The 17,776-nt window shown below is 44.0% G+C and overlaps 1 long non-coding RNA gene across 1 annotated transcript; it reads left to right on the top strand.

Annotated features, from left to right (window-relative positions):
* Positions 1-15,295: 15,295 nt before the first annotated feature.
* Positions 15,296-17,047, top strand: LOC120639591. The gene is made up of 2 exons (XR_005661507.1): positions 15,296-15,592; positions 16,355-17,047. It is a non-coding gene; the product is annotated as an uncharacterized LOC120639591 (long non-coding RNA).
* The last annotated feature ends 729 nt before the right edge of the window (positions 17,048-17,776 follow it).

The following is a 17,776-nucleotide window of genomic DNA, read 5'->3' on the forward strand; positions in this document are numbered from 1 at the left end:
TATACATATATGGATAAAAGACATTAATATTTACAAGAATGAATTCAAATAAGTTTTTTCCGACAAATTCTTCAATAATTTTGGGGTGCGGGCGTCGCGAGGCCGGGGGGCGGCGGCGCCGGCGGGTCGGAGCTACGCGCGGGGAGGAATGCGCGCCACGTAGGGCAGGAGTGGCATCCTCCGCGGAAGCAGACCCACGGCACCGTGGAGGAGCGGCGCAGAGGCGGAGCGACGTCGACGGCGCGGAGGAGGAGCGGCGGCGCAGCGGGCCGGGACAACGGCGACGAGAATGACGAACTGGAGATCGAAATCCAAGTGTTGGTATATATATAGGATTGCCAATTTAGTACCGGTCCGTATCTATGCCCGGTACTAAACTGGCACCGGGGCAATTTAGCACCGGCCACAGACACGGACCGGTACTAAACTGGCAATTTAGTACCGGGCAGTGGGAAGGCCTGGTACTAAAGAGGCCCATTTGGCGGGAAATTTTCATTGTGGCCCTTTAGTACCGGGCGTTGACACGGCCCGGTACTAAAGAGCCACAAATGTTTTCTTTACAAGTTATTTTAGCTGTTGTTTATGTGTAATAAATTAATTAAAAATAGAATCATTTTGACCATTGTAAGGAACATGGCATCAATTATGCCATTTCAAGTGATTTTGGTGATCGAATGACAACACAACACTTGGACTAATATGATTGTTAAGATGATCATTCTCAGACTTTTAGGTTCAAGTGATGACAAAGAGAAAGAGAAGATGGGCATAGCAAGGCCCGAAGGGCCGCCCCTACGGGGGTTCCGCTACCCGGTTAGCGGACGGGGGTCAAGGGGGAGCCGCCCCTCGCGGGTCTCAGGGCAGCGCCCTGAAAGCTCTTCTGATCAAGAGCACCGGAAGAACCGACGCCAAGGGCATCGGTGCATCCGACGCTTGTCGGAAGAACCGACGCCATGATGTTTAGTGCAGGATGGAATCGAAGCCAAGTCAGCCTTTAGGCACCGGTTGAACCGACGGTCCAAGAAAAGGGCATCGGTGCATTGGCAGTCCTTTGTACCAGAGACGATGTCAAGTGCCCAGAAGAAGTTTCTTCAGCACCGGTTCAACCGACGGTGCATCGGTGCATACCACCGGTGTAATGACGTCAGCGTCCAGGAGAAGATTCCTTCAGCACCAGTTGAACCGGTGAAGCATCGGTGCAAAGCATCGGTTCAACCGGTGGTCACTGCGTCAGCCGTCAGGAGTCCAACGACTACTTCGGGTTATGAGTGACCGGAAGAACCGACGCTACCCCTGCCAGAGGCATCGGTTCTTCCGGTGATACGCAGATTTTCAGCTGACCGTTGGAGCAACGGCTACAAGACTTGGTGGCCTATATATACGCCTCACCCCGGCCATTTGAAGGGTGCTGGAGTTGCTGGACATCCCACACACACCCAAGAACATCTTCAACCACCATAGAGCTTCATTGTACATCATATAGGCTTAAGCACACTTGTGAGAGTGCTTAGTGCTTGTAATAGGGATTAGTTCTTGCGAGAGCTCCCTTGAGAGAAGTCTTGCTGCGGCAAGCAACTTGTGATCCGTCGTGTGACCCTCCGTCTTGGTGTGGAGTGGCAACGACACTTTGTGCGGGGGAAGAGGAGGCCCCCTCCTTGGTGGAGAAGCTCCGTAGTGGATTACGGCCGGGTGACCGAGAGAGACGGTGGCGGTGCACGAGACTCGGTGTCTTAGGGGCACTTGCCTTTGCTTGCCGGCATCGCCTTGGTGGCGAAGTGCAAGACGGTGATCGGAAGAGCCTCGGTGTCCCGTGGACGTAGGCGTTTGTGCCGAACCACGTTACATGACCGTGTCTACTCGGGAGTTTGCATCCCTCTTGCACTTACCTCTTTACTTACCGCTTTACGTTTCCGCATTTACTCTATCTTGCGTACCTTTACTTTCCTAGTTAGTTTGATTAGGATTGGCTAGGTTGCAAGTCTTTTAGGGGTAAGTAGAGAGTAGCATAGATAAACCTTAGTCATAACTAGCATGTATAGGACGCGTTAGGTTTATCTTATGCAAGTAGTTTGAGCCCTAGGTTAAAAAGCGATTAGCGACCCTATTCACCCCCTCCCCCTCTAGGGTCGGACACCTTGGTGATCCTTACAACCATGCAAAATTATATTTTTGTAGTTTATATCACTTCGTTAATTTGAATATTTATGTACTTAACTCATTATATTGAGTCCAAAATTTGTTTTATTAGCGTTCCAAAATCTTAATAAGTACTAGTCTTGCACTTGATTCTCAAAAAAAAGTATTAGTCTTTGCACTAAATTCAAAGTATTGACACTAAATTTTAAATTTCAATTCGTTTAAATATGTTTAAGTGCAATAAATTCAATAACAGGCTAGAAATTAGATAAATTTACTATTTAAGCACTTAATTTATCATATTGAGTTCAAAATTTGTTAAATTAGTGTGTGAAATGTGTTTTAGTGTTTAAAGTATTATAGAAATGCAAACAAATGCGAAAAAATGCTATTGTAACTATTAAAAATTAATAGTTTTATACTTTACATCACAACATCAAATCGATTATTGTAGGTTTACCCTCTCGATTATTGTAGGTTTACGCTCTGGACTCGTCATATTGAGTTCAAAATAAGTTTCAAATATATTTAATGGAACATTGAAAACTTTTCTTTTTACGAATGTCCTTTGATCATGATCACAGCGCAAGGAAGGAGCGTTCTCTTTGGATAACAGGATGCTGGGGTCAACATCGACCGAGAATGGAGGACGGTCATCAAACTGATCAAAGTCTTCTAACTTGTCCGAAATGTCTTCAACTCCAATAATTTTTCTTTTTCTTGAAAGAACTATGTGGCGTTTTGGCTCGTCGTCGAACATGCCTTGATTTTTCTTAGGTTTGCTTGCCATGTCCTTCACATAGAACACCTGCATCACATCCTTGGCGAGGACGAATGGTTCGTCTTTATATCCAATTTTTTAAGTCCACTAATATCATCACATACCGGTCTGTCGTTATGCCGCCTCCAACTCGATTCATCCATTGGCATCGAAACAAAGGAATCTTCAAAGGCCCATAGTCTAGCTCCCATATTTTCTCTATGACACCAAAGTAGCTGCCCTTATTTCCATCATGGCCTATTGCATCAATACGTACACGACTATTTTGGTTCGTGCTCTTTTCATCTTGGGCTCTTTTGTAAAATATATATCCATTGATCTCATACCTTTGGTATTGGATGATTGTGGCCGATGGTCCCCTAGAAAGCCATTGCAGTTGTACATCAATAGTGCTGTCACCCATGAGTTTCATTCTCAGCCAAACCGCAAAGCTATTTATGTGATGACGTGTAATCTAGGCCTCAGACTTCCCTATTTTTTCAGGGAGGACAATATTCATGTGCTCATCCATATATGGGGCCACGAGGGATGAATTGTGTAGAACGGTGAAATTTGCTTTGCGGATTTCACTTTCAGGGATGTGCATATTAGATTTGTTACCTAGTGTGCCCTTTCCTTTCAGTCACCCATCATAGCGTGACATGGGGACCCCAATCGGACTAAGTTCGTCAATGAAATCAACACAAAACTCAATGACCTCCTCTGTTCCGTAGCCCTTGGCGATACATCCTTCTAGCCGAGAACGATTCCGAACGTACTTTTTTACGAACGTACTTTTTTAAGTCTGCCATGTATCTCTCGAAAGGGAACATATTGTGTAGGAATACATGGCCTAAAATGTTTATCTCTTTCACAATATGAACCAGGAGATGGATCATAATATTAAAGAACGAAGGTGGAAAGACCATCTCAAAACTAACAAGACATTGGACCACATCATTATGTAGCCTTGTGAGCTTATTTGGATCGATTGCCTTCTGCGAAATTTCATTAAGAAAGACATATAGCTTCACAACTGCTAATCTTATATTTTTTCGTAGAATACCCCTCAGTGTGACTGAAAGCAATTGGGTCATCAGAACGTGGCAATCATGAGACTTTAAGTTTGCGAACTTTTTCTTTTTCATATTAATTCTTCCCTGCATATTCGAGGAGTAACCGGACAGTACCTTCATATTGTTCAAGCAATCAAACATGCTTTCCTTCTCCTCTTTGCTGAGAGTGTAGCTAGCAGGACATAAGTAGTGCTGTCCATTTTCTCCCTTCTTAGGACGTAGGTCTTCTCATTGTTTTGTTTCTTTCAAATCACGTCTTGCTTCCAGTGTATCTTTTGACTGCCCATACGTACCGAGGAATCTTAGCAGGTTCATGCATAGATTCTTCGTCAAGTGCATCACATCGATTGCGTTGCGGACCTCCAGGACTTCCCAATATGGGAGCTCCCATAGTATGGACTTCTTCTTCCACATTGGGGCATGGCCGTTTTCATCATTTGGAACTTGTTGGCTTCCACGGCCCTTTCCAAACACGACATGGACATCCTTCACCATCGAGAAAACACGCTTCCCATTTCGGAACATAGGCTTAGCATGAGTTTCTGGTTCCCCTTTGAAATGTTTTCCTTTTCTTCTCAAGGGGTGGTTGAGGGGAAGGAATTGACGATGACCCATGTACACGACCTTCTTACAATTTTTTAGATACAAGCTGTCGGTTTCTTCTAGACAATGAGTGCATGCCTGGTATCACTTATTCGACTGTCCGGATAGATTGCTAAGTGCAGGCCAATCGTTGATGATAACGAAAAGCAATGCTCGCAAGTCAAAATTTTCATGTTTGTACTCGTCCCAAACACGTACACCTTCCTCCTTCTACAGTAGCAAAAATTCATCAACCAACGGTCTTAGGTACACGTCAATATCATTGCCCGATTGTTTTGGGCCTTGGATAAGCACCGGCATCATCATGTATTTCCGCTTCATGCATAGCCATGATGGGTGTACCTTTGTAATCGTTTGAGAAAATACACGATGAAGGTGTACGGCCTTGATCCAGATAATTTCATTCTCAACTCGCTCAAAAGGTGTGGATTTCATAATTGAGACCAAGACCGTACTCCTTCATCGCGTCCTCATATATACCGCACCGCATCGTGGATATCGATGCTAGCCTCGAATAGCAGCGTTTTCACTGAAGGATCAAGATTAACGACATATTCATGATCCGAAACATACACTTTTTAAACTTCTCGATGGTTTCCATATGAGCCCGAATAAATACATAATTAGAGTGCTAAAATAATGCAACTAAATGCATAACAAATAACAAACTAATTAACCATGCCACTTGAAAAAAATTAAAAAAATACCTATAAAATATCCACATTGAAACTATCCAATACACCTTCTCCAAATTCAAGTAATGGGTTCTATACATCTCAAATCCATCCATAAATCATAGGAAACATGCTCATTCTATATATTTCTAAAAATCACAAATATCTCAAACTACAGAGCATGAAACAAATAATAAATACCATCAAACAAGAGAGAAAAAAGTTACAAACCTTTAGTGCACTTGGATGAGTGAAATCTCCACAAAACTTGAGAAAATGGGGCAGCACCTCCACTTTAAGTCGCCAAGGAGAAGAAGAACCCGAGCTCTCGGTCAAATGCTGGCTCGGGCTCGAGGAGGAAGAAGGGACCAGAATATATAGAAGCGAATTAGTACCGGCTGAAGACACCAGCTGGTACTAAAGCTTCACTTCTAGTACCGGGTGGAGCCACCAGCCGATACCAAATGTCCTTGGAGCCATTTAGTACCGGCTGGTGGCTCAAGCCAGTGCTAAATGGCCACTTAGCCGTTGCGCGCGGTGTCGGTGGAGCAGCCGGCTGGAGCCACCATCACTTCTAGAAAAAACCCATGTAGATACGCTTTAATTTTGGGATAGCTACGCTTTATTTCATCCCTAGTGGAGTGTAGATACGTTTCAGCAAAAGAGCGTCTCCGCATGGACCGTGCCAAGATTTGCAGAGATGATTTTTTAACGTATCAATAGAAAATATGAGACGCTTTGTAGAGACGCATGCAGGGTCTTCCGCTTCACAATAATTGTAAAAAAAAGGGAGAATTAGGATTCGAACCAGGGTCTCCCAACCAGCATTAAAGTCAAAGCCAGCTAACTAGTGCGTCCCCAGAAATTTATTGGTATTAGTATCACTGTTAATTGTTTTACCATGTACTTCTTGACTGAAGTGCCGGGACTTGAGTTTAACACCTCCAAACTCCTAGTCAGATTCACGAAATAGATCCGACAGAGGAGGAAGACTTGATGCATAGATTTTTTGGTTACTTTGATAGACCATATATTTATAAAATATATAAAGGAAGACAGCAAGTTTACAAATTTTTGATACACTTTTTAAAGACATGTCAACACTACCTGTAAGACGATATGTGCATCAGCAGAAAGTTTTTGATACGATTTCTAAAGACATGTCAACACTATCTAATAGCATATCAATTTTTTTACACGTCTAATAGCGTATCTAGTTACTAACTTTACAAGTTCTTTATAAAACGTGTCAATACCGGTTTAAAAACATATCTAAGTTGTAAGTTTTGAAACGCTTACTGAAGCGTATCAACAACCATATCTAATAGGGGAACCACACAAAATGTAGACACGCTTTTAATAGCATAACAATGCAAGCGTAGTTAACAATGCAAGATGTTGTCGGCGATTATCAGCATCACCGCTAGGATGGGTGCCCCTAGGCAGCTCCGCCCACGAATGCCAAGGGTGTGCAGGTATTTTGTAAACAACATATAAATCCGCAAGCACACGGAATACCGATGTAGCATTTTATCAGGGAGTATTCTGGGGTGTCGTTTATATTACCACTGGGAAGGCGGCGGTTAAAGTATAGATGAATTGATGAACTAATCTTTATTGGATATTCAATTACATAAATATGGGTAAAATAAATGGTAGACAGTGGTAGCGTGACACAAGTTTCATACTCAACTAAGGATAAGATAAAAGGCAGTGAGATAGGAAGAAGTTAGCAGAAGTTAGCAGCTCGGGTTTCATGTACTTTGGTTAATTATATAGTTTATATGATACTTTACAACATACACATGATCAAACTAGCTCTAGTCAATCTAGCACTACCGGGAGACCTCTTATGACTATTGTGAACTATTACGGTACTTTACGGACCTCCTACCCCCAATCCGAACATAGAGGATTTCGATGGCACTAATAGGGTTGTCACCATTTGAAGGCTACCTCTACAAATCGTGGGAAAGGGAGACATCCATCAACACTTAGTTAACCCAGACACCACGTCTGCGCTAATAAACGATACTCTAGTATCCCGCGGAGCCCCACCCTTCGTATGGACAGAAATCCTACTAGAACAAACATACGAATACTGGAACGGGTACCGGTGTACTAAAGCTAATTGACTAATCATGTCAAGCATAGAATAAGTATACAAACTAATTATGAAGTACACATTTGACATCGTAGGATATAAGTCATGCCAATATAAGCAACAGAATGATATGTCTAATACAAATATCTGAGAATTACAAAGGAGAGTAAGAGACGAACCCATACCGATTCTCCTAGGCAACCTCGGGGACTTGACGACTACTACTTCAGCCTAAACTCAACTAACCTATAGAGCTAAACAAGTGAGAAGCTTGAGATTCAACTTGAGGTGATAACTTGTGGTGTATCTAATCTCACCCCCTCTACATTTTATAATAGGGAGCCATGGGGGTGCACGGCGTCCTGCAGCAGCTGAGCATTGCATAACCAACATCAGGAGCCAATCAGCGAGTACCACATCGAAGAAGTAAGGCAGTGGTGGCTAAATGGGCTCGGTCGACCGAACTGGTCGGCTGATGGGCCAATGGCTCCAACCGCCCTAGCTTCGGCTGGGGGGGCTGCCAAGTGGGCCCTCGTTCCAAATCCAGGTGAGAGGCTTCTTGTCTTAGACCCGCTGGTGGGCCCTATATTCCGTGTGAGCCTGAATTCTGTGATCTGATTGGTCGACGTATTTTTACCTTGGATCAATAGGTGTTTGTAGCTTGCATTTTAGCTCAAATACCAATATTGCATATTTTCTAGAGGCATAGTGGGTTTTGCCCTTATTTTGGATATGGATACATGTAAGAAATGCAAACTCTCATGATTTTTTAATCAAATTGATGCTTGAAAATAGTCTTTATTGAGCGTCAACAGACATATTTGCATGGAAACCAGCACAAATGCCAGGGTTGCCAATGGGATTGATCGAGCACTCTCTGAACATTGAGCCCAAAGCAACACCCAAGAAACAACGGCTACGGCAATTCTTCCGGGACAAGCGGGAGGCGATCAAGAAAGAGTTAGCAAAACTACTCATGACTGGTTTTTATCAAAGAAGTGTACCACCTAGAGTGGCTAGATAACACTGTACTTGTTCTTAATAATAATAATAATAATAATAATAATAATAATAATAGTAATGATAATAATGAAGGATGTGTGTAGATTATACCGATCTCAATAAGCATTGTTCAAAGGATCCCTTTGGGCTCCCTGCAAGGTGGTACTTGCTGATTCACATGGGATTCCATGTGCCCCATGCTACTCAGGTCAGAGCGTAAGCTAGCTATGCTTTCGGCTACTGGACTTTAGCAATCTAGGGTGCAGCACTCAACCGCTTCGCCTAGCAGGACAATGCTTGTATTGCTGTCCCATAGCCCTGTTTTCATGGTTTAGGCCGCTCCCATTTCACTCGCCGCTACTACGGGAATCACTTTTACTTTCTTTTCCTATGGCTGGTGAGATGTTTCAGTTTGCCTGGTTGCCTCTTGCCTGCTCATAGATTTAGTAGACAGCTCAAAAGGTGGACCTATTATGGAATCTCCGGATCTATGCTTATTTTCAACACCTCGAAGCATTTTGTCGCTTGCTACGCCCTTCCTCGTCTCTTGGTGCCTAGGTATCCACCGCAAGTCTTTCCTCTTTTGAACCTCGCCATTAACATTAAGGCTATGTCATCCTAAGGTGCTACTAAATGGAAGGATCTTATCAACATCCATGAATGCGAAATCATTGATCAAACTGATGAATTGGTAAAATTGGTGCTATCATAGTGTCCACTAAGTTCACATGCTGGAGATAAGTGGACTCGAACTGTTGACATCCGCCACAAGGAAAACCACCACCTATAAGGCCTCCCCAACTGGTTCTACCATAGAGGACAACGATAGGCAATAACTCGCCCCCCCCAACATAGCTTAAAACATTCATAGTACTATGCTCTCCAAGGTCTCTTCTCAAAATCTCAAAACAGAAGGTGTCGAGTAGGAATCCCATTCTAAGGATTCTTGTGGTTCTCGAAAATCCAGCTCTCCCCTTTGTCCGCCTGACTCTTAGATCTTAACTTAAGAATAATGGTTTAAGAACAAGTGATTGCCCTTATTTGACCCTTACTGTCCAACTAGAGAGCGGATGGCTAATGTGTTCCACTTGTTGAATAGGGTGTATGGTCGGTATGTGACCCCTAGACACCAAAGGCGTCCTTGGGGTGATCTCATTGTTCGTATGGGGTGGAGATGATGGGGTTGGTCCATCGATCTTCCTTCCTTTTGCCACATTTCACTCAAAGGGTTGAAGGGAGATAGTGCATCAAGATTTTCGCAAGGTCCAACTTGATCCTCTTCCCTTGGGATCCCAGATGAGGGAAGCCTAGGAGAGCCATCGACTCTAATTATCGTCCTTGTACGATCTATGCTAGATCTAACCAACTGCCCATCCTACCCCCTCTACCTTTTTGACAACCCATCTTTGAGTGGCATGTTTCCATCCTTTCCCCCATTACTTATAAAATGTGAGCCACTAGTTCGGGTAGAAGATACTATCATTACCGCCTGGAAAATTAGACAGCCAACCCATAATCGCAACGACCCAATTACAAGAGCGGAGCTCTACCAATTGAGCTATATCCCCTCCCCCTCCCCCCCCCCCCCCCCCCCCGAGCCAAGTGGAGTATGCATAAAACAGTCAGATGCTTCTCATCATCGACTTGAATGCTGATTGCACTCTGCTATCCTTCCTTGATGGTTGCTGATTTTTTCCAGTATCACAAAAGAATACACCAGCGCAAGGATATTGTTGTAGCTTTCACACAAGAGTATTCTACGGTATCATATGCACTAAGGAATGTGACTAATTATCTGAGACTTGGTCCAAGGATACCACACTACTGAAGAGGTAAGGAACATAGAGGATTTCTGAGGCCAAGAATCAAAGGTAAGGTAGAGGTAACTAGTCGTTTACTTCGGGCTACCAGCTTCCCAGGATAAGAACACCAAGCTCTGCTAAAATGGCTACTATGATATACCCGAGTATGGAGGATTTTGCTGGCACAAAACAGGGTTGTCACCACCTGTAGGCTACCTCTACAAACCGTGAGCTATATCACAACCAAAGGTAGAGTCTAGTCTAGACACGATGTCTACACCATCTTTTACTAACTCAAGAGTTGTACAGAATATCCATCTCTATATGGAGTCTTACTCTAGAGGCATCCACTAAACTAGTGAACGATGGTCCTATAACCAACTAGGGGACCAACACTACTTAACTAAGAAGTTAAAGCACAAAGAAGATCACGAACACTTACTATGATTGATAAGCATCCGTTGAAGGTACAAGCAGGCGGAAGGTGCAGTGCTGACAAACCGAGCGCACCGTATGAGTGCCAATTGGGTTCGGTACAACGGAGCAAAGTACATCTCCCCGATCCTAGCGTACGTGGAGTGCGAGGATCCCACATGGTGGGATTTTTGCGTCAACACACTTCTTGGCACGCATGGTGGGACACGTCATCAACATCCATGACAACATCATGTATGGCTACATCAACATGGTCGAGGTTACATTAATTGACGAAGCCAAAGTCACTGATGATGAAACTCATGGAGAAGTCCACCATGACAACACAGTCAAGGTCACCAAGGAATAGCTCAGTGACAAGCAAAAGCAACAGCTTGCTAAAGCCATTGAGGACTGAAGATGAATGCCTCTTGACATTCAGCATGCTCGACAGAAGGGGCAAAGTGATTCAGAAAGGTAACTTCCCCACGTTGTGCCATATTACCGTCACATAAGATTCTGTTAAGTTCCAAGAGATGTTCGATCAGGCCAGGCATCTTGTTCTAATCAATCATTCAAAGTTCATGATGAGCTCAGTCCAGAATGCTATCTACGAGATGATGAAGAACATCTGGACTCTTGGATACACAAGGCCATGTTACTCCCAACTAGAGTCCTCGAACACCGTGTTAGACAAGGTAGTAGCATCCGCTGCAGCGACCATCGGCTCCCAACCGATGGCACCCAGTACAGCCTGGCTAAACCATTTCTAGGGTTGGCAAGCCGTTAAGTAGAAAAGATAACTCTTCCTGAGGACCCCGCCGGCGTCTCTGGACTTCCTAACGTAGTTGTCAACTGCCACATTCCGGCTCCAAAAATCTTAACCCGATTCCCTTTCGGGCAACACGCATGATCGTGCTCTCTGCCAGGGTTACCCAGTCCCTTAGGATTGGCTTACCCATTTGCAAGTGTTGATCACATGGAACCTTTCTCCTCTTCAGCCTTCAAAGTTCTCATTTGATTATTTGCTACTACCACCAAGATCTACACCGATGACCACTCCACCCAGGCTCACACCCCGGGTTTTGTAGCGGCCGCCGAGCCCTCCTACTCATCGAGGCATGGCACTTGCCCTAATAGCCGGGTGTGCATTGTGTGCTTCAGCACCATCCATTGTTGGGGCTAGTTGATTCTTGTTGTCATTTCGTAGCGTCACAAATAAAATTCGCAAGCGCACGGATATCATCATAAGCTTTCACTCGAGAGTATTCCAGGGTTCCATATCTACAAGGCAATGTGAGTATACTATCTAAGGCTCTAACTTGTCCAAGGACATGACACTACTGAAGAGGAAAGGGGCTGAGAGGATTCCTAAGGATCAGAACTTTGGATAAGACAAGATCTAGAGTCGTCATTTACTTCGGGCTAATGGTTTCCCCTGGCTAAAAGCTAGACACTCAGAAATCTGCGCACTGTTATGTAACCGATCATGGAGGATTACTAGGCAACAAATAGGGCTGTCACCACCTGCCAACTACCTCTACAAACCATGGGGATACACAACAACCAAGTGGTAAAAGCTAGCCTAGACACCACGTCTATGCTAGTAATCACTGGATAATAATTGTCATATTTCCTGACAATAGCTTAGAGGTAGTTATGGACTCAATGAGGAAAGATCCAGAATTATACAAAGACATGACCGACATGTTGAAAAAGTAATTAATTCCAACCATACCCCCTCAGTCACCATTACTTTGAAATCATTCGATATATTCATTTTTGATCATGCACAGGGTTTGGAAGAAATTTGTTCACAAACATAGAGGTACTTTTACAGCCGAATTAAAATTTAAGAAAGACTTTTCGGTACGGACTAGATTCTGCTTTACAGGTCCCATTTATTTTATTATGTATTTAAATGGATTTATGATGACTTTATTTTCTCCTGAAGTGTATGCGGCAGGCACAGGGCAACAATATATGTGCATACTATGTTATGGAGAACCTTTATTGTGTAGTTGGAGCTCCGAAGACGTACACCAAATGACAGAAGGAAGTAAGTAAAAAACTTTGTCAATATTTCTACTCGTTTTGTAAATTGTTGTAGCTAATATTCTCACTTTTCCATGGATCGCTGCAATGCGAGGTCAGCTCCTTCCAGAGGAAAGGGTTTTGGTGATTCAAAAAGCCCTGTGTGGATTCATTAATGAGCAGGTCATCGACAAGAAGGGCGAATTCTACTATTATGGAGTGTCTAATATGATAATATTGTGTAAAACTTTTGTTGCACTTTGTATGTAATTAAGTATATGTTTATATCTATATATGTTTAACTTCTTATGTAAATAAGTATATGTATATATCTCTGTATATCTCATATCTATGTATGCGTATGTAAATATCTATATGAGCTCCAATAATCTTGTTCAAGATCTCCTCTAACTTGCAGAATCGAAAGTAGACTATCAGCCAGTCCACAATTCATCTCTTATGCTGGTAGATTACAGTTGGTCAAATCATTAATTTTTTTTCTTCAAACTTATTACATGTGCTCTCTGAAGCTCCCTGTTGCTGTGATTGAAATCATTGACAAGCATAGGGAAAAATTTTTGCGGCAAGGAAGTGACTTCAGAAGGAAAGGATATAACTTGGCTGCATGGAATTTGGTTTAGAAACCTAAATGCTAGGGGGGCTAGGAGTCATGAATCTCAGTCTACAGAATGATGCTTTGTTAATCAAGCAACTGGACAAGTTTTATAGAAAAGAGAACATCCAATGGATCAAGCTAATTTGGCAAAAGTACTATGTGGATATTGTTCCTCACCTTGCCAGGGAGAAAGGTTCCTTCTGGTGGAAGGACATCTTGAGACTACATGTAAAGTATAGAGGAATTACCCATTGTATTCCCAACAAAGGACATGCAATAAGTTTTTTGGATGATCTGATTGATGGAAGAATCCACTCTCAATCCCTGCCAAGCTTGTTCCAGTATGCCAAGAATCCAAAAATTTCCCTTCGGAAACTAAGGAATGAGGAACTTCTGCTGGACTGCTTCAATATCCCCATGTCCAGACAAGCATATGATGAATTCCTAGTCCTGCAGCAATATTTTTCATAGCTGCAATAGGTCACTGAGGAGACCTTTATCTGGGGCCATCAAAGATACTCTTCCAGCAGATTCTATCAACACCATTTTTCTGCTGAGGCCCTTCCTCCAACAATCACTTGGATATGGAAATCCAAATTTGTCCCCAAAATGAAATTCTTTGCTTGACTGCTGCTTAATGATAGGCCGAATACCAGAAACATGTTAAGAAGAAGGAATAAATTTTTGGAGGAAGGTTACAATTGTGTTCTCTGTCATGACAATTGGGAGGAAACTATCAAGCATCTCCTCTTTTCCTGCACCTGCACAACTTCTAGATGGTTTGCTTTGGGGATTGTTCAGAGAGATGATGGTAACATCCATGAAAAACTATCTGCTGCTAAACAAAACTTCCCCTGCCCGTTCTTCATGGAGGTGGTTATGATAGGTGCCTGGTACATATGAAATGAAAGAAATGCTCTTATTTTCAATGGAAAGGCTCCAAGCTTGCTCGCTTGGAAGGCTTCTTTTAAGAAAGAAGTGGGTGATCATCTGTGTAGAATCAAACCTTCTCTTCGTGAGTCTATTTCTCTATGATGCCCTGTAATTTCCTAGCTTTGTTAGCTGATTAGCTAGTTTCTTTCTCTTTCTTTAGGCTAACCTCTAGTTAAGCCCTCCTTTGTAAGAGTTCAGGCGCACCCTTGTTTAATATAAGTTGCCGGGGAGCTCTTGCCCCACGGTTCTCGTTCAAAACAAAATCATATATATGTATAGATATTCGTTTACATAATATTTATTCTTAATATTTAACATCGATCCATCCATCCTATAAAGGACCGATCAAACAATGCTATAGCCACCAAGAAAATTTCACCCGCTGAGAAGGTGGAACATTGAGTACCCAAAAAACTGTACTCAGAAATCCCCCAACATGAAATTCAATGGTCCACAGCCTTTGCATGATGAGTCCAACGCCATCCAACGGCTGATCTTATATGGATCATCCGGCTTCAACGCAAAGCACCGCTTCAGCCAACCGCCCGCGCGTCCGTCCCTCCTCCGCTCCCCTCTCCCTCTCCCTCACGCGCCCGACTCCCAGCGCGCGCCCGCAGTTCGAACGCTGGCGAGTCCTCATTTTTTTTCCATTTTTTCCTCCCTCTCCCCTGCCACTCCCGCACGCGCCGCTCCCCCACCGGCGGCCACTGCCGCTCGCGGCCCCGCGCACCAGCATGCGCCACGGCCCCACCTGCTGGCATGCGCCGCGGCTCACCCGCGCCGACCGACGCTGCCCCGCGCGCGGGATGGGGCAGCCTGCACCAGCCGCCGCTGCCCAGCGCCCCTCCTTTGCCGGCCGCCATTGCCGCTCGCACGCACAGTTGCGCCCCCGCCCGCCGGCAGCCCGTTCGCCCCACGCCCTTGCGCCCATGCCTCCGCTCGTCCTCGCAGTTGCCGCTCCAGGACCCTCCGACGACCAGATCTGGTCAGCAAAGGCCCCCCAGCACGCTCTCTCTCTCTCGATCGAGAGGGGCAGGGGCGGCCGATCCAGGGCGGGGACCCGCCGTGCCGCCTCACCTACCCGCGCAGGAGCCGTGTTGCTCGCCCGAGTGTGAGCAGCCGCATGCCCCCCACCCCTCCCGGCGGGAGCCATGTGCTGGCCCAACCGGCCGCAGCCATCCGCTGGCCGCACGGCCGTGCGCAGGCACATGGTGCCCCGCCACTGCCGCCGCGGCCCTCCGCCTGCGTCCACGCACCGCCGGCCACGCGCCCTGCAGCATGCGCTCCTTCGGGACTCCCGCAGTTGTGTACACGATGTGGACAGGCTCAACAATTAAGTACTTCGTCGTCCGGGACTCCCACAGCTGTGTCTTCATCTTCTGGGCCGTAGGTGACATGCTGCTCAAGCTGGGAAGCCGGTGCCTCCGGTTAGTCACAGGTACCATGCTCTTCACATTCCTCTCGCCACACATTGCAGTTGCTATGCAAATCTGCTGCAGTTTTTACCGGACTGCATGTTCTGCATCCTCCCAGCCTTTCAGTCACTGTTTCCATTTTGGTCAAATGTCCCAACTTAATGGTTCTGTCTTGCAGTGACAATCGGCTAAAAAGGAATTTGGGAAGAGAATGATGCTTTCCATCAAGAATCTGAAACTTTAATGAGGCATACATGTGTGGTTTGCCTTCTAACTGGCTCACTGCTATTTATATGCATAGTCGCAGGATTCGGGGTCGATGCCTCGTCCCTCGACCCGGGAACGTCGTTCCGATTCGAGGGTCGGGGTCGAAGAGGTTCAGTGTCCCATTCAAGGTTGGATCGTGTCCCGGTTTGAAAGGGGTCGCAGCCCCATTGCTAGCAGATTTAATTGGGATAAAGAGGTTAAGGATAGTGGATTGGTGTGGTTTTTGTTAGACAATGAGCTGAGTACGTGTAGCATGGTCTAAATGTACTCTTTTATATGTTTCTTATATGCTTGTGCAGATTAGTTTCTTCATTAGTAGCATATGTATAGTTTTTGTCTTTATCGACCCGAAGATATCGACCCCGATGAATCAGGGTCGCGTCCCACATAATAATTTATCATTCCATAGATGTATACCCCCTTCGTACCATAATTTTATAAAGTGACGACCCTCGACCCCGTTCCTCGACCCGGTCGACCCAGGAACTTTGTGACTATGCTTATATGCATATTTACAGGACGCAGCAATTAAAACAAAAGATTGGAGTAATATTGCCCAGAATGGCAGGAGCTATGCCATTGTTTAGTTGTTTTCACTCGATCAGCTTTTGTGCCAAGATATGTGGATGCTTATGCGGTGAAGTGATGGCCTTTGTATTGTCTTTGTGCCAGGAGCACACGAGCCATTAGCATCACTCATGGCACCTCTCATGCACAGATGCTCTTGATGCTTCTCTCTGGTGAGTATTTGCTAATCATTGATGAGAACAAAAATGAATTAACCAGGATCTTGACTTGCATATGCATACATATACTTATATGCCTCTTGTCTGATGCTGATTGCTGTGAGATTCAGCTATAAGGCTACAAAACCAGTTTTACTCTCTTAAGAGATGTGGCTGAATGGCAGAGTGAGGAAGAAAATTACTCTGTCTTGGACATTAAGTTAAGTAATAATATCTGTCTCACTTTGCTTTACCAAATTCATTGACCTATTTATTTTGTAAGTCATATTTGAAAACAACAGATATTATAAATGGTAGCTCTTGTTTTATCTATGTAAAAGTTGCATTTGTGAATTTTGCAGGTTGCTGAGTGATCATTGGGTTTCATTCATTAGTTTCTGAAAGCATCAAGAAAACTCTGCTCAAGGAATCTCATTGGCAAAGTTTATTGTTTGATTAGTAATAGTCATTATGTTGATTTTGGTATTTGTTTTGGACTCTGTCCTTTGTGTGAAACATATTTTCGGTTTTAACTATGTGTCTTGTATTGTTTGGTATACATCTAAAATTTATCCGTGGCGTTAGCATGGGCATCTTACTAGTATATAGTAATTCACATATACATATAATTGTAGGTCGTTTTGACTTTTCTAGATTCATATATTTTGATACGTATCTAGGCATACGTTGTATCTAGATGCATAGCAAATACTATGAATCTAGAAAAGCCAAAATGACCTACATTTTGGAACGGAGTACATGTATATGTGAATTCCTCTATATATGTAAAATATTAAGAACAAATATTATTTAAATGAATATACATATATATATATATTTATATGTATGTTAGTGGAGTTCGTACTTAGCTAGATTTTCAAAACAAAAGTATAATCGAAATAAAAAAGAATTGAATGAAAAGGAGAGGAGGGCTCCCGGTTGGTAACTCCAATCAGGACCAAAGGTCCTCTTTTGTCCCGGGTGCCTGACCAGGGAAGAAAGGTTCTCCCTTTTTTCCCGCCTTGGAGGGTTTCCCAACCGGGACAAATTAAGGGTTACGTAGTACTTGATGCACTATGGATTAAACTCTAGAATTAAAGAGCTTGAGGACATTAGTCGGGGTATCAGACTCATATTATAGACGATTAATAATTCAATTTTTCAAATTGTTTTTTATTTTTCCACATAGGTAATATGAAATTATTTAGGCCTGTC

The sequence above is a fragment of the Panicum virgatum genome, chromosome 7K (genome assembly GCF_016808335.1).
Source record: "Panicum virgatum strain AP13 chromosome 7K, P.virgatum_v5, whole genome shotgun sequence".
NCBI lineage: Eukaryota > Viridiplantae > Streptophyta > Magnoliopsida > Poales > Poaceae > Panicum > Panicum virgatum.